Source organism: Sus scrofa, chromosome 5 (genome assembly GCF_054392235.1).
Source record: "Sus scrofa isolate SSC_HxYL_T2T_F1_AM1 chromosome 5, Sscrofa_HxYL_maternal_Yorkshire_Landrace_v2.0, whole genome shotgun sequence".
NCBI lineage: Eukaryota > Metazoa > Chordata > Mammalia > Artiodactyla > Suidae > Sus > Sus scrofa.
The window spans coordinates 21512359-21534864 of NC_139387.1; the positions used below are offsets into that span (position 1 = coordinate 21512359).

The 22506-nt window shown below is 43.7% G+C and overlaps 1 long non-coding RNA gene across 4 annotated transcripts in view; it reads left to right on the plus strand.

The window, feature by feature from the left end:
• The window catches only part of LOC106507255 (uncharacterized), a 192047-nt gene extending 174389 nt beyond the window's left edge, over positions 1-17658 (plus strand). The window contains exons 4-7 of one of the 4 annotated variants that reach the window (XR_014803273.1): positions 6600-6769; positions 7764-8622; positions 9508-10864; positions 17446-17658. This is a non-coding gene — a long non-coding RNA (uncharacterized LOC106507255). Of the gene's footprint in view, positions 1-6599; positions 6770-7763; positions 9240-9432; positions 12388-17445 lie in introns of those variants that run through there. The other 3 variants (XR_014803274.1, XR_001303129.3, XR_014803275.1) reach the window with 3 other exon arrangements.
• The last annotated feature ends 4848 nt before the right edge of the window (positions 17659-22506 follow it).

Here is a 22506-nt window from a genome sequence, read left to right on the forward strand (position 1 = left end):
TAGGAAGGGTATCTCTTCCTGCCTCTGGATTTTTCCTTCTGCTCCCTGAACAGGAGGTGCTCGTCCTGAACACACCATCGGATGATCCTTCAAGTCAGTGAATTATTTCTGAAATTCTGATTTAAGATCTTGCTCTAAATCTGGATGGGAATCCAGCATTTGTCAAGAGCACATTTTTGTTTTCTTTTTTTTCTTTTTCTTTTTTTTTTTTTTTTTTTTGCAGGGGAGGGGGTGGGTTAAATGAGAGCTGCAGCTGCTGGCCTACACCACAGCCTCAGCAGCATGGGGTCCAAGCTGCATCTGCAACCAGTGCCACAGCTTGCCACAACACTGCGACCAGGATCAAACCCAAATCCTCACAGACACTCTTTTGGGTTCTTAACCTGCTGATCCACAATAGGAACTCCAAGAACAAAATTTTCTTGCTTCTGACATTATTAGCTCAGGGGTGACAGGAGAAGTGAGAGAGAGAAAGAGAAACAAAACAAAACCCATGATTCTGGAGATGAGCACAATTTCTTGGGCCAATTAACTGAGACAGTTCACATGTTTTTTTTTTTTGTTTTTTTTTTTTTTTTGTCTTTTTTTTTGCTATTTCTTTGGGCTGCTCCAGCGGCATATGGAGGTTCCCAGGCTAGGGGTCGAATCGGAGCTGTAGCCACTAGCCTACGCCAGAGCCACAGCAACGTGGGATCCGAGCCGCGTCTGCAACCTACATCACAGCTCACGGCAACGACGGATCGTTAACCCACTGAGCAAGGGCAGGGACCGAACCCGCAACCTCATGGTTCCTAGTCGGATTCGTTAACCACTGCGCCACAACGGGAACTCCCACATGTTTATTATGTTTAAACTATTGGGTGATTAATTTAGGGAGTTTTATAGGCAGTTTAATACTCTACCAGAATCAGACATAAGCCAGTTTATATAAAAGAAGAAACAACCCTGAGATAGCTCTACCTCTGATGATGACTATGACAAATGAAAGATGGGACATTAAAGAATTTTCCATAAATTGTATAGTTCAAAATGTGGTACAAATAGGGAGTTCCTGTTGTGGCTCAGTGGAAATGGATCTGACTAGGAACCATGAGGTTGTGGGTTCGATCCCTGGCCTTGTGCAGTGGGTTAAAGATCTGGCGTTGCCGTGAGCTGTGGAGGTTGCAGACCTGGCTCAGATCCCGAGTTGCTGTGGCTGGGGCATAGGCCGGTGGCTACAGCTCCAATTCAACCCTTAGCCTGGGAACCTCCATATGCTGTGGGTATGGCCCTAGAAAAGACAAAAAAAAAAAAAAAAAGTTTCATTGTTCACTCCCTTTTTATCAGCATAATTGATCAAGAATTACCTGAGATTAAATACCAAGAGTAGTTATTGGGTGCCTGGGATTAGGTATGGCAGGAGGGGCAATGTGAGGTCAGTTCAAGGCCACAGAAGACTTCATGTTACTTGAAGTGGGTGGAGGTGGCTGTCTGGGTCAGCTCCCAGTCCTCTCTCTCGCCGGCCCGAAATGTTCGTTCTGTTCCACGCCTTTTCCTCTGACACGGAGCTGGTTCGTCTTTCTGACCTTGTTTTCCCTATTCTCTGCTTTTCCCCTTTGGCCTTTTCAGGATGGCTACATGTTCCCTACTGTACCTACTCACACATTAAGCTCTTCTTCCTCCCCCCTCCTCTTTTTGGCCACCCCCTCGAATGTGGAAGTTCCCAAGCCCAGGGATCACACCTGCACCGCAGCAGCCACCTGAGCCGCTGTGTTGAAAACACCAGATCCTTAACCCACTGTGCCACAAGGGAACTCCTCTCCTCCCTTACCTCGGTCCTCTCTTTTGGTCCTTGGATGCATGTGTATGATGCTAAAAACACCTTCTGGTATGGTCAACCCGGTCAGTCGTGTAATTGGTGATTTTAGTCCGAGGAAGTGCTCTGATTCAAGTAGCCCCACACAGATGTACCATCAGCTTGCTCTGTCTGTATGCCTTTGCCTCTCTTATTCTGTCTCTGTCATCTTTAATGTATGCAACACATATCCATTAGGTATTTACTGTGTGCCAGGAATTATATTCGGTTCAAGAGTGACATAATATTGCTGTTTCTCTCTAATTACCAGATATGTTAAAAGCCTAAGGAAGGAAATTATCCTAAGAAAACAGCTCTCAGAGGAAGTTGATTTTTTTCCTTCTTATCTCTGGAGGTTTTATAATTTGGGGGGAAGGTGGTGGTGAGAAGGCCAGTATCGCTGGTCAGAGACTTCTTCTTCACCTTAGCTCCTGCCCTAGAGAGTAGGGGTGGAGCTGGGGTTGCCTGGCATTCACAGTCCCCCCCAAACCTTCTCACCCATATTTTCTTGCCCAAGTCTCCCCACCCCCACCTACCAAGAGGGAATCTGTCACTATAATTAAGCAGTCTGTAATCAACGAAGTCCCATTAAGAAATAATGAGGCCAGTAATGCAGTGGGTGCCATTGATGGGGGATTAGTGAAACTTATGTGGTTTCCTACAACTCCCCCGCTCTCTGAGGAAGTGGGGGTGGAGAAACTGTTGACTCAGCACTCTTAGCATGAATCCCTGTGCTCTCCCTAACACTCCCGAATGAAGCTCCTTGCTGAAATTGGATGCAGAAGAAGGAGCCTGGATCCACTGTGCCTGTGAGAGCCTGGCTAGCTGGGTCACATCACAGTCCCCTCTGCATCCCCAGTGCTTTGCAATAAGCATTCTGTGAGCACTAGGAGAGGGTGGGCTCTTAGCACAGAGGGAGCATAGGACCCAAGTGTCCTGTCTTCTTGCTCAAGACTTTCTCAAATGGACTGTGGCTCCAGTGGCATTTGGGTCAATATGATTGACTGGAGGAGCTCTTGGTAGTAAGAACCATAGGCTCTTTGGAGTTCCCATTGTGGCTCAGCAGAAACGAATCTAACTAGCATCCATGAGGACGTCAGTTCGATCCCTGGCCTCGCTCCCTAGATTAAGGATCCGGCATTGCTGTGAGCTGTGGTGTAGGTTGCAGACGCAGCTTGGATCCCATGTTGCTGTGGCTGTGGTGTAGGCCATCAGCTACAGCTCCGATTCAACCCCTAGCCTGGGAACCTCCATGTGCTGTGGGTGCCGCCCTAAACATACAAAAAAAAAAAAAAACTCTAGCCTCTTTTCATACTCCTCCCATGCTGAATCCTACTTTTATTGTATGCTTTATTGTCATGCATATATATGACAGCATAAGTTCTTGGAGCACAGTGACCATTCCTCATAGTTTTAGGTTGCACAGAGTGTAAGCAATGCACTCCCTTGTCCCAGTAAAGCTCATATGCTTATCTCGCAGCAGCAAGGATTGTGGCTAGACATATGGAAAAAGTGCTGTGCCAGAAAGTCCATGGAGAGATCCCCAGAATATCCCTTTCTATTAATTTCACTGAGTCCAGTGAAACAACAAAAGCTGCATGGAAGACTATTCAATCTAGAGGTTCATGAAATGCTTTATGTGATCTGTGTCAAGGGAGCTTGTGCCGTGTTAAGTAAACTGTAGTTCATCCACTTTCCTAAAGTGAATTCCGTGGAGTCTAAAGAGCCTTCGGTGTGGAAACAGGAGAATGACCTCTTAAAGGGCCTTTCAGCCCAAGGCTCCTGGATGTGCAACCTGAGCATCTCTTAAGCTTGTATTTTGTGTTGTTTTTCTTTTCATTTTACAGCCACACCCAAGGTGAATGTCAGTTCCCAGGCTAGGGGTCAAATCAGAGCTCCAGCTGCCAGCCTACGCGATAGCCGTGGAAACACCAGATCCAAGCTGTCTTCAACCTATGCTGCACCTCGAGGCAACACCAGATCCTTAACCCACTGAGTGAGGCCAAGAATCAAACCCTCATTCTCTTGGACACTATGTTGGGTCCCTGACCTGCTGTGCCACAATGGGAACTCCGCTTATAGTTTTTTGCTTTTGTCTTTTCCCTTGGCCCAGGGGTTAAAGCTGGGTGAGCCAATCCAGCAAGGATAAACGTTCATGTCATTCATTCCTCTACTTTCACAATCCTGCCTCTGAGTCGTACTGCCTCCTCTTAAGCAAAGGAAGAGCTTCAGCTTCTTACCAGTTAGAAAGCTCTTGTGAAGAAGGAGGCAGTCTGAGGTGATGAGTAAAGGGAAAAGTTTTGAGTCACATAGGTCTGGGTTCGAATCCACTCTGCTGCTTAGTAGGGCAAGTTACTTAACCTTGTCTCTGAAACAGTGTTTCCAGTTCCTATCATGAAGGTTTGTGAAGATTCAAAAAAAAAGAAAGATGTGAAGTACCTCCTAGCACTGTGCCTGGCTGACAGTGAATGTTCAGAAGTGGTGGCTAGAAAGAACAGAGCTAAATCTAGCTTCGATTCCTCCTTTTGTGAAATGTGCTTGTAATTTTGCCTAGATTTATGTGATCTTTGCGATTGTTCTCATTATCTTTGTGTGTGTGTGTGTGTGTGTGTGTGTGTGTGTGTGTGTGTGTGTTTGGTCTTTTTCTAGTTGCCACATCAGCGGCATATGGAGGTTCCCAGGCTATGGGTCTAATCCGAGCTACAGCTGCTGGCCTACACCAGAGCCATAGCAACTCGGGATCCAAGTTGCATCTGCAACCTACACCACAGGTCTGGGCAACGCCGGATCCTTAACCCATGATCGAGGCCAGGGATTGAACCCGCAACCTCATGGTTCCTAGTCGGATTCGTTAACCACTGAGCCACAACGGGAACTCCTATCTTTGTGTTTTGTTTCTCCATTTCAACTGTAAGATCCTGAGTTCTCTTGTAGTTAAGGATCTGGCGTTGTCACTGCAGCAGCTCACGCTGTTATGGTGCAGGTTCATTCCCTGGCCTGGGAACTTCCACATGCCATGGGTGTGGCCAAAAAAAAAGTTAAACTGTAAGGTCCTCTGGGCAGAGCTTGTGTTCTTTGATATTATTGACTATTTGATACCTGCCCTAAAACCATAGACGGTTTTAGGGCAGGTATCAAATAATCATGATTGGCCTTTTTGCCATTTCAAGTTCATGAAATGTATTATGTGATCGATGTCAGAGGAGCTTGCTCTGTAAGATATAGTTCATCCACTTTCCTCAAATGTATCCAGTTGAGTCCAAAAAACTGTGTGGGTTGTTTGAAAAAAAAAAAAAAGAGAGTGATCAGGAACGTAAGGGCACCCTGTAGGTGGGTGGGAAGAAGAGAAAACCCACAGAGTAGAGTGGGGCTGGATGAGAAAACCGGACCTGTTAGACTTGGCTGAACCCACCCCTCGAATACAACCTTCTCTTAAATGACCATAGCCATGAACTTTGCAAGTGTGAAAACACAAACCCCTGGCCTAAAACCACAGCTGCAGGGTGATCCTGGTGCTGGCGGTCATCTCCACGACCTCCTTCCCTTCCCCAAGCGAGAGTTCCCTTTCCTCTTATTTCTTCCTCTGATGAGAATATAATCTTGGTGAGAGCTGATCCCTCACTGTGTATTCAATTTGCCAATATCTCTGTTGGTTAACCTTTTGGAATCATTTGCAACAAATGTTTTGTCTTGGCTCAGTTTGTTCCTGTTCCACTGCATCCTTGGGCTTGGCCATTTTCTTACTCTATCATTTGGTGATGGGAGGAAGAAACAAACCCCTTCCGAGAGCCCCTCCTTCTAGAGAAACGCTTCCTGCTCCGTCAGATCCCTCAGGGCTTTAGAAATCCCATGTGCATCAGAAATCTCCTCTTTGGGGGAGTTCCCATTGTGGCACAAACAAAATCCGACTAGGCAAACAAAATCCGACTAGGAAGCATGAGGTGGTGGGTTTGATCCCTGGCCTCGCTCAGTAGGTTGAGGATCTGGTGTTGCTGTGGCTGTGGTGTAGGCTGGCAGCTGTAGCTTCGATTCGACCCCTAGCCTGGGAACTTCCATATGCCGCAGGTGCAGCCCTAAAAAAGGCAAAAAAAAAAAAATTTTTTTGTTTGTTTTTTTTTTTTAAAGAAATCTCCTCTTTGGGCTATTGTGTGGTAGTTTGCTACCAGAAGTGTGGACAATGGAGATGACAGAGAGCCCTTCCTAAGGAGGTGAAAGGCCTGGGAAGCCTTCAATATAAAGGACGTAGAGTTTAATCTCTGAGAGTTTATGGGGGAATCGATACCTCTCCCAGCCCTCATCCTCCTTGCCCCGTGATGTCAGCCTTTCTAATTTGAGACACATACTAAATACTTAACAGTGTTGTCCTCCTACATCTGGCAGCTTATTGGCTGGTTCCAGAACATGTCCTGCAAGCAAACAGGTTGATGGGGACAGCAGAGAGCCTTTGCTGTTGGGGATATGGGAATGGGGGAAATGGAGCCAGAAAATGTCTCATGAGACAGTAAGAGAAGAAAGGGAGAGATGCCCAAAGGACAGCTGACCTGCTTAAAAGCAGGACATGTTTAAAAGACCCCAAAGACGGAGGCCTTTGTAGCATGAGTAATGAGTATTAAAGCCACAAGGCAAATAGGGCTATTCCTGAACCTACCAAGCAAAGCAGAATCCACACCATCCAATGTGTTACTTTATTTTACCTGTATATGTAAATGTGTTGCTTTGTAATTGTTCGTAGGTTGCCTTTATTATGTGTGTTTTGCCTTCGCAGGTAAACTCCTCCAGGGCAGGACCTGACTCTTCAGAAGAATTTTTTAACCCCTGCACCCCCACCCCCCACCCTGGAGCTGCCCAGGTCAAGGCCCTGATAGAGCAGACGTTCAAGAGCAATGACTAACTGCAGTTGAAAGCCCAGAAGATACAACAAGCAAAATCCTGCATGTAAGAACTTTGCTCCAGACTAAGATGTAATCCAGTCATTCCCTTTTCATAAGACAAGTGTTGTCTGAAGGGGTCTGCATGTGATTTTGAGGCGAAAGGGCAGACAGAGCAGCAGAACTCAGGTCCCACTTTGCCCTGTATCTGGAGCCTATGAAAGGGGAAAGGAAGTGAGCCATCTCGATTCCCCAAGACAGCTGGGCAAGCACAGAGAATGAGCTTTAAGATTCATAGTGGAGGAGTTCCCGTCATGGCGCAGTGGTTAACAAATCCGACTAGGAACCATGAGGTTGTGGGTTCGGTCCCTGCTCTTGCTCAGTGGGTTGATGATCCGGTGTTGCTGTGAGCTGTGGTGTAGGTTGCAGATGCAGCTCGGATCCCACGTTGCTGTGGCTATGGCATAGGCCAGTGGCTATAGCTCCGATTAGACCCCTAGCCTGGGAATCTCCATATGCCTCGGGAGTGGCCCAAGAAATAGCAAAAAGACCAAAAAATAAATAAATAAATATTAAAAAAAAAAAAAAAGATTCATAGTGGAAAGAGGCTTAGTGGAGTCTTCTTAGAGCAGCTCAGCTCTCCTTTTAGCCTATTCCCATCCCTTGCCGTCCCCACTTGTAATTCTGTCTTGGCAAGAACCCCACACTGAATGTGCTCAAAGTACTTTGTAGACTTTAATTAGTTCCGTGGGAAGTAAGGCAAAACTCAGCCTTCATTCTGCCAACAGAGATGGTGGGAGGCAGAGGTAAGGAGCAGCTGTGCAGCTTCCTGAAGGCCATATAGTAGCGGAGGAAGTGGGGTTAAAAATCCCCACATCTCCAGTCTTAGTGAAAATTTCTTAGCCTTCCAGATTCCTGAACGGGTAGTGGGCTCATCCTACTAACCTGCTTTGCTGGGGGTGTTGTTGATGAATGCGTATAAACCCTCTCCTAGATGATAGGTTTGGAAGATGGTTAAGGAAAGCATGTCATTAAGTCCATCCTCACCCCCTCCTCGACAGATAGCCCTGGAGGGACGTGGAGGTGAGCCAGAACTGGAGGGCCTCCGCTTCAGTGGGATGACCGAGACTCAACAGCATGAGAATTTGCCAGCAGTGAGGGCCATCAAAGGCAGGTGTTGGGGGTGATGGTGGGAGGTGAAGAAGACCTGAGAGAGGTGACCCGAGGTCGCATGGTCCAGAAACGATCATCAAGAAGTGATTGAATCCCACTCAAGTCACTGTGCATGATTGCTTTCCTAAAATTCAGGACACAGTTTTGCTAGCCGCTTCCTTTCCTCTCTTTCTAAGAGCAGAAAACCCCTCCAAGGGCTGCCACAGGAGAATCGGGTGTTTGCAAATTTGGGGATGTGGCTTGAGCCTGGGATTGCTCTGTGCTCCTCTAAAAGGAGTCAAGAGCTTGAGCTCTGAAGTCAGAGACCTAGGTTGGACTCCTTCTTTGTCACTTCCATCTGCTTGGGTTTGAATTAGTTACTCCACTTCTTTAAGCCTTGATTTTTTCATTGGTTGAAAGGGCCCAATCATAGTTCTTACCTCAAAGGTTTATGACGAGGGTGAAATGCAACAATTGGGGTCAAGCCTTAGCACCGAGCCTAGCATGCGGGAAGCACTGGGCTTGTTTTAACTACCATCATCACCTCACTCTTTTCTCTGCATGGCTTATCCGCTTTGGAGTTTACCCACAGTCCTTTCTCTGATCAATTCCTCATCTTCTCCCTGGCCTCTTGGCTGTCTTCTCCCACCCTTAATCAACGAGAAGTCAGGGCACATAACACCAGATTCTTTTTCATGTCATCCAGGACAAAGCCGAATTAAGAAGGCTAATCTGCTGCTGTAAAAAAAGATTACATAGATTAACACAGCTCTACACACGAGATACATCCTCATAAAGGCTGTTAAGTGGCTATTTTTATGTTGAGTAATTTTTAGATGACTTTCTTTACGATTCTAAAGTAATATTCTCAAGAATCACTGTTAAGGGAAGAGGAGCTAATATTTGAATGTGAGACACTTTCCACATCCAAGTCTAATTGAATCCTCCCAGTCACCCAATAAAGAGGTTCTTATTATTCCCATTTTACGGGTTCAACAACTGAAACTCAGAAAGGTTAAATAATTCATTCAAAGTCATTCTTCTAGGTATGATGGAGCCAAAATGTGAATGTAATTCTGACTCCCAAACCTGTCCATTTTCTACTGTATCACACTCAAAGGAGTATTCTGCTTTTGTCAATGGTCAAATCTATGTGAATTCAAACTTCCCACACCACTTCCAGAAGAGTTTAGTCAATCAAGTCACATGATCTCGCGTCCCCCCCCCTTTTTTTGTCTTTTTGTCTTTTCTAGGGCCACTCCCATGGCATATGGAGGTTCCCAGGCTAGGGGTCGAATAGGAGCTGTAGCCGCCAGCCTACGCCAGAGCCACAGCAACGTGGGATCCGAGCCACGTCTGCGACCTACACTACAGTTCACGGCAATGCCGGATCCTTAACCCACTGAGTGAGGCCAGGGATCGAACCCGCAACCTCATGGTTCCTAGTCGGATTCGTTAACCACTGCGCCACGACAGGAACTCCAGAAGTATGCCTTTATTTTTAAAAATATTTCCAGAGTTCTTGTCATGGCTCAGTGGAAACGAATCTGACTAGCATCCACGAGGATGCAGGTTCAGGTTCGATCCCTGGCCTTGCTCAGTGGGTTAAGGATCTGGCGTTGCCGTGCGCTGTGGTGTAGGTCACAGACACAGCTCGGATCCCGCATTGCTGTGGCTGTGGCATAGGCCAGCAGCTGTAGCTCTGATTCAACACCTGGCCTGGGAACCTCCATATGCCTCCGGTGTGGCTCTCAAAAAAAAAGGAAGAAAAAATATTTCCCCTTATGATTTTTATATATGTACACACACACACACATCCACTTTAAGAAATTATCCCCATTTCTTTCCATTAGCATGGTCTGTCAAAAGATGACTATTGCCAGATAATAACAAAAACACACTATATGATTCCTTCTATATAAAACTCTAGAAAATGCAAGCTGTTCTACAGTGATAGAAGTCAGATGAATAGTTGCTTAGGCAGGGCTGAGGCTGGAGGGGGAGATGACAAAGGGAAAGAAGAAACTTCTGGAGGGAGAAATATGTGTATTATCTTGACTGTGATGCCAATTTTACAAATGTATACTTAGGTCAAAATTTATGAACTTTTAAAAAAGTTGACTGTATGTTAAAATCTACACGAAAAAGAAGTAATGCTGCACCAAAAGCAAAAAACAGTACCAATTTCCCTACCTCTCATACACATAAAACATGGCCTTCTACCCACCAGACCAGAGCTGCTCCACATGGCTGTGAGCTGCCCAGGGGCAAAGGCTGTGTCTTTCTGGCCCTCAATCCCCAGCATCTAGTACAATGCCTGGCACCTGAGTTCTCAATAAAGAGTGACCAGAACGAGCTGCTTCTTCAGGAATTTACACTAACCCCACAGAATTCAATGTTTAGGCAGCTTGCTAAACATTTATCAGATCGCCCCAAGTGGAAGAACCAGTCAAGAAGTCACTTCTCAGTGCTTCCAATTTTCTGCTTAACCATAAAAAAGTGAAGAAATGACACTGATTGGCTAATTCACGTTGTTCTGATGTCGACCCACTTCGTGAGGAGCACGTCTCCTTGGAAGAAAGAAGTTCTAAGAGAATCGAGGACTGATCAGAGGACATCTACGAGAACTGCAAGCGTTTAAACCGCAGGTTGTAGCCGTGGCCTTGATAGTGCAGTCTCATTAATACACACAGATGGGAGCGTATGGGTGATAATGTATCCTCACAGCTCACATCGCCATTCACCCTTGACAGATGAGTTTCCTCCTACTCCCCATCCCCGTGAAAACCTTCTAATGTTAACTCCCACTGCTTCCCTCCCCTTGGCCTCTAAACTTTATTATAACCACCTAGCCTTTCCTCCAAGTCTTTTATATTAATTAGAGGGCTATGTGATATGGCCTTACCGCTTTAAGATCAACTTCTCCAGGAGTTCCTGCTGTGGTGCAGCAGAAATGAACCTGACTAGTATCCATAAGGATGTGGGTTCCATCCCTGGCCTCGCTCAATGGGTCGGGGATCCGGTGTTGCCATGAGCTGTAGTGTAGGTTGCAGATATGGCCTGGATCCCGAGTGGCTGTGGCTGTGGCTGTGGCCAGCAGCTGTAGCCCCGATTCAACCCCTAGCCTGGGAACTTCCATATGCTGCGGGTGTGGCTCAAAGAAGCAAAAAAAGAAAAAAATAAGATCAACTTCTTCACTGCTGTTCTCACCCTGTCTCCTTCCTCTTTCACCTGCCCTTGACACATGTTCTCATTTTCTTCACCCCGAATAAATCTTTCCTTGAATCTCTCTCCCCTGAAACCTCAACCCATCATCCTTTCCAAGCTTCCTTGTCTGGCTTTTCCTATGTCAGTTTACAGAGTCATCATCCACTCAGTCTCTCAAGCTAAAGACTTTGCAATCATCTTCAACTCCTGCTCTTCCATATCAGGTTAATCACCCAGGCTTGCGACCCATCGAGCGGCTTTTCAGAAATCTCTTTTGAATACTTTTCTCCTCTCTCTCTTCTCTGCCCTGTTTTGGTTCAGACTCTGATCATCATTACTCTGAACGGCTACAACAACCACCATAGACTTTTTTTTCTACCAGACATCTTCCATTCTCCAGCCCAACTTCCACCCCACCGCCAGAATTATCTTTCTAAAATGTGAACCCAAGTGGGTCATCTCCTCTGCTCAGACTTTGGCTCTCCATTGCCTATGGCATAGATGCCACACACTTGGATGTGGCACTAATTGTTCATCCAACTCCCCATCACGTACCCTCGGCTGCTGCCACATGGACCCTCCCATTGTCCTGTGCCCTGTGAGGCCACGTGCTTCTTCATACGTTGGTCCTTCTGTCTGAAATGCCTTCTCCTTCTGGAAAATTTTTACTTGTCCTTCAATGCAATTTAAATAGCACCACTTCTGAGAGGGCTGCATTCCCTTCTGAAGAGCTGGATGGCCCCTCCTCTGTGTTCCCATAGTATTTTGTTTATCTTTCTATTTTAACATTTATAATGCTGTTTTAAAGGGGTTTTTTTTGGGGAAAAAATCTCCTTTCTTCTACCACCTCTCTATAAATTAAACTCATTCAGGACAGGAACCAAATTCACTTGTCTTATATCTGCTGTGCCCAGAGCAATAACCAACACCTAGTAGAGGCCAACAAACATGTGTTGAGTGAATGACTGAACCAGCAGCAGTTTTCTGCTGGGCAGTCACGGGCAGCTGGTGTGAAGTTAACAACACTACTTCTTAGAATGTGCGAGAGGAGTTCCTGTCGTGATTCAGTGGTTAACAAATCCGATTAGGAACCATGAGGTTATGGGTTCGATCCCTGGCCTTGCTCAGTGGGTTAAGGATCCGGCATTGCCATGAGGTGTGGTGTAGGTCGCAGATGCAGCTCGGATCCCGCGTTGCTGTGGCTCTGGTGTAGGCCAGAGGCTACAGTTCGGATTTGACCCCTAGCCTGGGAACCTCCATGTGCCGCGGGAGCAGCCCTAGAAAAGGCAAAAAGACAAAAAAACAAAAAACAAAAAAACAAACAAACGTGTGAGAGAAAGTGCATTGAGTGAATATACTATAACTGCAGTATAATAGCCCTCAAATGCAAATGATATTTGCTCTTTTTTATTACTTGGATTAACTGATTTTTGAATTAACTGATGTTTAAATTAACAACTACTATTTTGGATGAAGTCTGCCTCTTCCTCCTTCCTGTAATTGATCCGGTTGAGTGTATAAATCCTTTTCTTAGATTCTCCACCTCATTGTATCTCTTGCCCAGGACAAACAATTGGGAGTTAGGTATAAATAGTGCCTCATTCTGGGAGAGTAGATTTGGCTGTTCTCTCCTGGCCTATTGTGAGTCATATTTAGCAGAATTTGATATAGATTGACTTCCCTTTTTCCTACCTGAAAGACTTATTTTAAATGTTTACTGTTTTTATATTCTAACTCTGAAATCCTTTTTCTTTTCTATGTCTCAAGAACTTGGAATAGTGACTGGCACACAGTAGGTGTCTGATAAATATTTGTTGAATGATTGAATGCATTCTATTTTTCTCAGCTGTGTCATAAATATAAAAATATTTATAACTTAAATATAACCTTAAAGAAACAAAGAAGACACCCATGTACTTCCTCCCCAGCTTAAGAAATACTTTATTTTGTGTGGGGCCGCAGCCATGGCATATGGAAGTCCCAGGGCCACGAATCTAACCCATACAGCTGCAGAGAACATGTGGGTCCTTAACCAGCTCTGCCACGGCGGGAACCCCAAGAAATAGATTATTTTTAATATTTGGGAAACATCCTTTGTATCTCTATCTGACTGTGTTCCTTTTCTCTTCCTCTGGAGGAAACCTCTCTTCCAAATTTTGTGTTTACCTTTCCTTACATTTCATTATGTTTTACCACATATAGGTCCTTTAACAATATGTTATTTAGATTTACGTGTTTGAACTTTTGTAAAAATTCTGTTATAACATATGGATTCTTTGGTGACTTTCACCTCTCAACATTTTACTTATAGGGTCATTCCATAGCAGCATATATTTTTAGTTCATCTTAACTGCTGTATTGTAGTTAAGTAAGTGAATATAGCACAATTGATTTAGCTCATTCTCTTGTCAATAATAGCTGAGTTGTTTTCAGGCCTTTGTTTTTACAAGAAATACTCTTATAAACATTGTTTTATATGTCTGCAGGAATGCACGTGCAGAATTTTTTCTAGGCTATATATTTAAGAATAGAACTACTGGCCACAGATAACATCATACTCAATGGTGCACAACCAAAAGCTCTCTCTCTAGGATCAGAAGGAAGGCAAGGATGCCCACTCTCACCACTCCTTTTCAACCTAGTACCAGAAGTCCTAGCCAGAGCAATTAGACAAGAAAAAGAAACGAAAATTATCCAAATAGGAAAGGAAGAAGTAAAGCTTTCTCTGTTCATAGATGACATGATCTTGGAGAAAACCCTAAAGACTCCAAACACACAAGGAAACCTGTTAGAAAGAATGAACAAATTTAGCAAAGTGGCAGGATACAAAATCATCACACAAAAATCAATTGCTTTTCTATACACTAACAACAAATGATTCAAAAAGGAAATTAAGAAAATAATCCTGGAGTTCCCATTGTGGTTCAGTGGTTACAAACCAAACTAGTAACCATGAGGATGTGGGTTCAACTCCTGGTCTTGTTCAGCGGGTTAAGGATTAGGTGTTGCCTTGAGCTGTGGTGTAGGTTGCAGATGCAGCTCAGATCCCTCGTTGTTGTGGCTGTGGCACAGGCTGGCTGCTGCAGCTCCGATTCAACCTCTAGCCTGGGAACTTGCATATACTGCAGGTGTAGTCCTAAAAAGAAGAGGGGAAAAAAAAAGAATCCTATTTACAGTAATATTAAAATAATAAATTACTTAGGAATAAATGCATTGTGTATGTGTATATACATATATATTTTTTAAATTTCTCTATATTATGACGTTTTGACATCTTAAAAAACCTTTCTGGGAGTTCCCTGATGGCTCAGCAGGTTAAGGATGTATTGTTGTCACTGATGTGGCTCAGGTCACTGATGTGACACAGGTTTGATTTGAGGGGGGCCTCACCTGCTAGGTAGCCAATTTTTTGAGAAAACAAAGAGCCCAGCTGGAAGCGTGCCTTTGATATGCAAACTAACCACTTCAGAGTCGTATCTCTTCTATCTAGCCAGTGAACCCCGGGAGGCAATATTCTTCTGCTTTAATCATCCTAAGGCCAGATACCAGGCAACTAGTGAACCATTTCTATAGCCTAAAGCCCACCAAAATCACTCAGACTTTGCAAAGTTTCATTGGCTTACTGAAGCGATGATGTCTGTTTCACTTTGGGAGCAGGGGGTGGTTGCTTGGGGGTTATCAAACACTAGAGCAATTACAGCTCAACTAAAGAGGAGAGAGGAAGAGTCAAGAGTGGGGCAAAATGATTCTCCATTTCTTGGTGAGCCTAAATATATCACTAACAGGCTGTAAGGCACCAACAGAAAATAAGTGTATGCCACTCTATCCAGCTCTGTCTCTGCTGCCCTTCGTACCCCTTATCCTTCACCTGGAACTTTCTATCTGGTGAAAATAAAACAATCTCAAGAGAATACGGTCAAAAGCACAGTGGAGGAGATGGAAGGTAAAGCTTTGAGAGACATACTCTTCTTGAGGATCAATGGATACGTAGATTCATCTTCCCTGGAGCCTTTGAAAATTGGACTAAAATAGTAATAATTTTAGTGGAGGAAGGAGGAAACTGCTGGAGCTATTTAGATCCCTACAGAGCCCCCCCCACACACACACTTTTTTTTCCTGGTCTCATGATTAAATCAGCTGAAAAGTCGTTCTACTACTTAACCCAGGGTGGCTGCCCCAAAGAGGAGAACATTTCAGGAGTCAGCGGACAAGGTTTGGGGAAGAAGAAGAGACAGAAAAACCATCCTCTAGAACAGAGCAGAAGGGGTGGATGGAGAAGAAAAGCTCTAGAGAGGTAGACTGACAGCAGATGAATGACACTTCTGGCTCCTCCAAAGGGACATCATCATCAATCTTTAGTTTTTCATCCCCACCAAGCGAAGGGGAGCAAGAGAGGAAGGACAATGCAGTGTGAGTTATTACGCAGCCCTTGGCTTTCAGAGTCCCGCCAGTAAAGGAGATTTATGGAGTGAAACTTCAAGCATAAGGCTCTAGAAAATGCTCACACCACCTTCGGGCACACTTAGCAATTACATTTGTGCACTCGAGTATGCACCCTCTCCACATGCATACACAAACATTCACACCCATAGAAAGCGCATGTACATGTTATGTTGTCCTTAATAGTGTCCCTGTGCTTTTCATCTGTAACCCCATCCATTTTTTCTATTTCTACCTGCTCTGGGCTAGACCCCACCACCACCACCGATATGGGTTTTATTTGGGTTGACGTGGCTTGAGAGGGGCACCTGTAGAGGCGATGAGGAGCTTCAGAAATCCACACTAAGGATTTTATTTATTATTATTATTATCATCATCATTGCTTTTTAGGGGTATACTCAAGGCATATGGAAGTTACCATGCTAGGGGTCGAATTGGAGCTATAGCTGCCAGCCTATGGAACAGCCACAGCAACACCAGATCTGAGCCATGTCTGCAACCTACACCACAGCTCACGGCCACGCCGGATCCTTAACCCACTGAGGGAGGCCAGGGATCGAACCCGCATCCTCTTGGATCCTAATTAGGTTCATTAACCCCTGAGCCATGAAGGAAACTCCTGCTTTTGTTTTTGTTTTTAAGGATTTTAAATTGAATGTGGTAAATGGTTGTACTCAAGGAAGGACAGGAGGAAGAAAGAAGTGTTTCACGCAAGTTATTTTGTTAACTGTTTATAAGAGGGAATTAAATTTTGATTCACTAGAAATGGAGACTGAGAAGGAGACGATGCCGTTGAACAGATATAAAAAGATGAGTCTCAGAAACTTCAGATGGAAACTTAGGACTGTAACTACCAAGACCAGACAGATTGAACCTGGGGTAGCAGGTACCTGTCTCCTCTCTCCCTCATTCTAATTTCAGTTTCCTGGGAGTCAGGGTGCAGCCAAGAGCTGGGGGAGAGGGAGCTTTGATCTCATGCCCTTGCGTGCTCTAATGAAGGAGGCTGCCGCCCTGTCTGGGTTTCTCAGGAGCTCACTCAGAGGCCTGCAGACGAGGGCTTCTGAGCCAAATCTATGGCAAAGTCCTGGCTGGCATGAAGCAGCCTCTTAGAGAGGCAAAGGGGAAGCGAGACTTGGGCTTTGGAGAAGGCAGTTCAGCCATTTCCCCCACCACGCTGCCCCACCGTGCCTGGCTCTTACACCTCCCTGTGCTGATCTTCACCACTCTTTCCTGAAAACCTTCCTTTCTTCATTTGATTTCAGTGTTAATGGCTGGGAAGGACCTTTCTGCATTTAATTTTACTGGCATCCTGCCTCAGTGGTAACTTCTAGGACATGCATGCAAAAGCTTTTAATATGTTTAAAAGTGATGGCAGGAGTTCCCGTTGTGGCTCAGCAGAAATGAATCTGATTAGCATCCACAAGGACGCAGGTTCGATCCCTGGCCTTGCTCAGTGAGTTAAGGATCCAGCATTGCCATGAGCTGTGGTGTAGGTTGCAGACGCGGCTCGGATCTGATGTGGCTGTGGCTGTGGCGTAGGCCAGCAGCTACAGCTCTGATTCAACCCCTAGCCTGGGAGCTCCCATGTGCCATGGGTGTGGCCCTAAAAAGCAAAAAAAATAAAAATAAAAAATAAATAAAAGCAATGGCAGAGTTATCATAGAGCCTTGTCATGTGAGAATTTTAGCTTTCTTTGCATTTACTTGCCGTTTGCTGGTTGCACCATATGCAATTGTTGACATATTTGACCATTTGGGCCTCCAAAAATGGTAGTCTCATAGGTTTCAACTGAATATGAAGAACCTACTGTGTGTTTGATAGGACTATGAGGCAGTTTGGTATAGTGGTTAAAAATCAGAGCCAGGAGTTCCCGTCGTGGCGCAGTGGTTAACAAATCCGACTAGGAACCATGAGGTTGCGGGTTCGGTCCCTGCCCTTGCTCAGTGGGTTAACGATCCGGCGTTGCCGTGAGCTGTGGTGTAGGTTGCAGACGCGGCTCGGATCCCGCGTTGCTGTGGCTCTGGCGTAGGCCGGTGGCTACAGCTCCGATTCGACCCCTAGCCTGGGAACCTCCATATGCCGCGGGAGCGGCCCAAGAAATAGCAACAACAACAACATAAAAGACAAAAAGACCCAAAAAAAAAAAAAAAAAAAAAATCAGAGCCAAACTACTTTTCTTCCACCATCTGGTCTCAAACAAGTTACCTGCCTTTTCTGTGTCTCCATGTCCTCATCTTTAGTTTCCTGGGAAGATAATAATAGTACTTACTTCAAAGGGTTGTGAGAATTTAAATGAACTGTCATATATAAAGCCCTTAGAACAAACAGTACCTTACTCAAACCTGGCTCTATATAAATATCGACTATTATCACATGCGGGTCCCTATCATCTCATTTAGTTTTATTATTAGATATTTCAGGAAAATGGTGAGAGGAGTTCCCAGGTGGCACAGCAGGTTAAGAATCTTGGATGGTCCTTGCTGTGGCATGGGTTAGACCCTAGCCCCAGAACTTCTGCATGCTGCTGGTGTGGCCAAAAAAAAAAAAAAAAAAAAAAAAAAGAAGGGAAAAGAAAATGGAGGGAAGTGATCAGAATCAGAATGTATTTTGAATTTAGACCTAACAAGACTTTCCTATGGATTTGGTGAGGATTATATGAAAGAGAAGTCAAGGATGATACCAAGCTTTTTGCCTGGGCACATGGATGAATGATAGTGCCATTTTCATTTAAATGGGGAAATCTTGAGAGAGGTTTGGGGGGAAAATGCATACTTGGTTTCAAAGATTTTAATTTTGAGATGCTTATTAGACACCTGAGTAGAAATTTTGAATTAGAAGTTGGATATATGAGTGTGATGTTTAGGGGATAAGTATAAACTACAGATGTAAATTTAAAATTCATTAGCATGATAATGATTCTTGCCTTAAATTCCCACATATCTTCCTCTGAAGTGTTGCACGTTTTCTTTTCACATTTAAATCTTTACTCTAGTTGGAATTAGTTTTCTCCAGCCTTTTTGCTACTGGTTTGAAAGATCAGATACCAGATTTAAATAGGATTGGTCTGTTTCTGGGTTCTCTGTTCTTTTAAATTGGTCCCTCTGACCAACTCTATGCAAATACCTCAATATCTTAATTATTATCTGATTTAGTCAGGGCTTGGTGCAAGAAAAGAAATAACTCTGGATAGCTTAGGCAGAAAGGAATTTACCATTAAATTAGAGAAAGAATTAAAGAAATTGTTGGAAGAGCTGAGAGAACAGGAGTGGAAGGTGCCACTAAACTTGTTAGTTGAAGAACATACTGCTGAGGTTGTGATCAAGAGGCCAGGAAGCTGCTGCTCCCTCATCAAAGCTGTCAGCCCCGCCCCAAAGCTTCTGAGAACAAGGCTGCTGTTGCCATTTATAACTTTCTTAGTCAAATACTTATTCCAGTCTACATATTATCTAATTTCCATTATTATGTTTCAAACTTTTCACAAATGTCCAACTATTTGAGACTTTAATCTGTTATTGCTATCTAAATTGCTTGTGTTCAGTGAAGTATAGTCTGTATAACATTGATTCTTTTTATTTGTTGAGATTTGTTTTGTGTCCCAGTATATGGTCAACTCTTGAAATGTTCTTTTGTTTTTTCTTTTTGAGCCATACCCTTGGCATATGGAAGTTCCCAGGCCAGGGGTTTGAATCCCTTAACCCACTGTGCCACAGTGGTAACTCCTGTATGTTCTTAAAACAAATGTATTTTCTCTAATTGTTGAATAAGGGTTTCTACATATATTCATTAGAGAATGCTTGTTAATTGTGTTATTCAAATCTCCTATGTCTTTACTAATTTTTGTCTACCAATGTACCAATTACCACAGAGTTATAACTTTTTAAATCTCTCTTATGGTGAATTTATTAATTTCATCTAATAACTTTGTTTTATGTACTTGAAATGATCACATAAAAGTAAATAATTGCTGTGGAGTTCCTGTTGTGGCTCAGTGGTAATGATCCTGACTAGTATCCATGAGGATGCGGGTTTGACCTTTAACCTTGCCCACCGGTTAAGGATCCAGCATTGCCATGAGCTGTGGTGTAGGTCGAAGATGTGGCTCAGATCCCACCTTGCTGTGGCTCTGGTGTAGGCCAGCGGCTAAAGCTCTGATTAGACCCCTAGCCTGGGAACCTCCATATGCCGCAGGAGCGGCTCTAGAAAAGGCAAAAAGACAAAAAAAAAAAAAAAAAAAAAAAACCTCTTAAGGTCTAATTTTTTTATTGTGGTAAAATATACACACCATAACATTTACCGTTTTAACCATTTTTAAGTGTAAGTTCAGTGGCACTAAGTACATTCGCGTTGTTGTGCAACCATGACCACTGTTCGTCTCCAGAACTTTTTCATCATCCCAAACTGAAACTTTGTACCCATTAACCAATAACTTCCCATTAACCTCTCCCCCTTGTCCATGGTTACCATTTTCTATGTATCTTGAAGTCTATTTTGTCTCATACTAATATAGCAGTACCAGTTTATTTGGTGTTTTTTCCTATTTTTTTAATTTCAAGCATTCTATGTCATTATGACACATAGCAACACTTAACAGAATTTTAAATTCCAGTCTGACAATATCAATCTGTTAACTGATTGGTCCATTTATATTTAATGAGTTTACTGATAATTTTTGTTTTTATATGTACCATATTATTTTGTGCTTATATTTTCCCATGTATCTCTCTTGCTTTCTATTAAATTGATAATTTTAAAAATTCTGCTTCTTTGCTAATTTTAAAGTTGAATATTCTATTTCTATTATTTTCATGATTACTCTAATTTTATTTATTTATTTATTTTTTGGTCTTTTTAGGGCCATGCCTGCTGCATATTTAAGTTCCCAGGCTAGGGGTCAAATCGGAGCTGCAGCTGCCAGTCTATGCTACAGCCACAGGGACTCGGGATCTGAGCCATGTCTGTGACCTATGCCACAGCTCATGGCAACGCTTGATCCTTAACCCACTGAGTGAGGCCAGGGATCAAACCCATGTCTTCATGGATGCTAGTCAGGTTGTTACTGCTGAGCCACGATGGGAACTCCCATGATTACTCTAATTTAAAAAAAATAATCCTACTGCCTTAATAAATATCCCTACTATCCTCCCAATAATGCAAGAACCTTGAAATATTTTTCTGATCATCTCTCTCTCATTTTATATGTATTGTTGTCCAGTATTACAATACCACTTTATTTAATACCCCCAAATTAGTCACTGTTACTATTGTTTGCCTAGTCAGTGTTTGTTTAGACCTACCTACATGTTTTCCATTTACTTTATTCATCAAAACTATTCTCACAATTCTTATTTTTATCTCATTTCCTCCTTCAGCGGGTTAAGGATCTGGTGTTGCCGTGAGCTGTGGTGTAGGTTGCAGACATGGCTCGGATCCCACATTGCTGTGGCTGTGGCATAGGCTGGCAGCTACAGTTCTGATTCAACCCCTAGCCTGAGAACTTCCATATGCTGTAGGTGTAGTACTAAAATTAAAAAAAAAACCTTGGAGTTCCCGTCGTGGCTCAGTGGTTAACGAATCCAGCTAGGGACCATGAGGTTGTGGGTTCGATCCCTGGCCTCGCTCAGTAGGTTAAGGATCCGGCATTGCCATGAGCTGTGGGGTAGCTCGCAGATGCGGCTCGGATCCCGAGTTGCTGTGGCTATGGTGTAGGCCAGCAGCTACACCCCTAGCCTGGGAACCTCCATATGCCACGGGTGTGGCCCTAGAAAAGACAAAAAGCCAAAAAAAAAAAAAAAAAAAAGACCTCTACCACCTAAGTGTGCATTTCTAAACAATATAGGGTTGTCTCCTTTGTTTTTAAACTTTATAAAATAAATATTGTACATAAATGTTTGTGTTCTTGTCTTTGGACCAATATCATGTATTAAATATCCACCTAGGAGTTCCCATCGTGGCGCAGTGGTTAATGAATCTGACTAGGAACCATGAGGTTTTGGGTTCGGTCCCTGGCCCTGCTCAGTGGGTTAACGATCCGGGTGAACTGTGGTGTAGGTTGCAGATGCGGCTCGGATCCCGTGTTACCGTGGCTCTGGCGTAGGCCGGTGGCTACAGCTCCGATTCGACCCCTAGCCTGGGAACCTCCATATGCCACGGGAGCGGCCCAAGAAATAGCTAAAAAGACAAAAAGACAAAAAAAAAAAAATCCACCTATATTATTGTGTTCATCTGTAGCTCACTCCATTTGTATGTGCGTTTATGTAATATTTCACTGTCTAATATACCAAATATTTAACCATTCTACTGCCATGATTATTTTGTTGTTTCCAATTTGGTGCTATTATGCGCAATATTGCTATGAACGTTACGGTTCATATATTGGTATATACAAATCTGCATTTTTGTGGGTGTGTCTTTTATTTTAGGGCCACACCCGAGCATATGGAGGTTCCCAGGCTAGGGGTTCAATCAGAGCTGTCGTTGTAGGCCTACACCAGAGCCACAGCAACGCCAGATCCGAGCCATGTCTGTGACCTACACCATAGCTCACAGCAATGCCATATCCTCAACCCACTGAGTGAGGCCAGGGATTGAACCTGTGTCCTCATGAATTCGAGTCAGATTCGTTTCCGATCAGCCACGACGGGAACTCCCAAATGTGCATTTTTATATGTTATATATTTAGAATAGAATTGCTGAGTCCTAAGGTATGCATAATGCCAAATTGTTTAGTCTCACCAGATAATGCCAAACTGTTCTTCTAGATGTATTAAATTATACTCCTGTCAGCAATATATGAGTAACCTCCCCAATACTTGGTATTATGGGAATAATTTTTTATGTGAGCCAATCTGGTGGGCATATAATAGTATCTCCTTGTTGCTTTAATTTATAACTGGTAATTTCACTAGTAACTAAGTAAATGAAATACATCTCTCCATTTGGTTTTTATATTTAGCTACTCTCATAAATATGGTCTATTGGTACTGCACATCCATTCTCATTCTCTTA